The sequence below is a fragment of the Cyprinus carpio genome, unplaced genomic scaffold (assembly GCF_018340385.1).
Source record: "Cyprinus carpio isolate SPL01 unplaced genomic scaffold, ASM1834038v1 S000006781, whole genome shotgun sequence".
NCBI classification, from domain to species: domain Eukaryota; kingdom Metazoa; phylum Chordata; class Actinopteri; order Cypriniformes; family Cyprinidae; genus Cyprinus; species Cyprinus carpio.
This window is the reverse complement of record NW_024879370.1, coordinates 132,935-134,209: the sequence shown is the minus strand read 5'-3', so window position 1 is coordinate 134,209 and position 1,275 is coordinate 132,935.

Below are 1,275 nucleotides of genomic sequence, written 5' to 3'. Positions count from 1 at the left end.
ATGATACATTTAAACTGTAAATTATAAACAATAACTATAACAAGTTAAATTAAAAATGTCAGTATTTTCAATTAACACACAACCATTAGGATTATTAGTGTATTATTATATATAGTATTATTCTTATTCTTAGTATTATTCCACAACTGTTTCATTCTGTGAATAATTAAACAAATCTGATCCCAACTAGTTATCTGTTCATATTCAGTTTACTCTGTAGATCTGATTTTGTACATTAACTACAGAACATACAGAATGCAGCAACACATTTTACACAATTTGTTTTTTTTATATTCAGGTACATTTTCATGTGTTTCATGTGAAAACAGTTGTAAGAATCAAAAGCTGTGTCCAGTGTTTGTCCACTAGAGGACAGAAATTACACATTATATTGTGAATTTTTATTCATCAAGCAGATGTTTTTGTCAAAATTAATAATATACAATCATACGTCAGCATGAATACAAAGGCACTGTAAAATTCAGATTGCATTTACAATTTGACATTCAGATCTGATTAAGACTAGATGATGAGATGCAGAGCACAAATTCTGAGTATGGGACACTATACCTGGCCACACATCACATCTATTTCTCCTTTCCTTTCCTTCAAATGTTGATGATGTCAGAGTGATTGACACTTGTGGGCGGGTCTTATATTATTGATGTGAACTCATCCTCTCCTGATCATTTACTACATCCACATCATCTCCATTCAACAGCCTTATCTCTACAGTTACTGATTCATTCACTTCTGTGAACTTGAATAAAAATACAGAGATAATGAGAGAAAATAAAAAGAGAAGATTTGGAGGTCAGACTACCTTTACAAATAAAATGTGTGAAAATCATTTCAATATCATATTGTCAGTAGCTCATTTGTTGAAAAGCTCACAATAAGCATAGAAACATAAGTAGATGTCAGGACGTCTCCCTCTTGTCTCTGCTAGTTTTTTTGTTTTCATTCTCCCTCACGCTTCAGTTCATTGTCTCACAGCTGTCTCTACTCTCTTCTTGATTTATTCTGCTTTATATTCTTCTCCATCAGTGAGATTTGTGCTACTCAGGTTCTTCACATTCACACACATAAGTTTTAAATTAGTATATTGTTTGAGCTGAATTAGCTGCAGAAACAGAGCAACAGAATGTATTAGGAAGAACTGTGATTTTCATTACATTCACAGACTTGAGATACTGGCCGGCTTTTGACATAAAACAAAATAATTGTCTTCCTCTGCTGAGGATCAGTTAGATTATAAAGTCCAGCATGACCAGC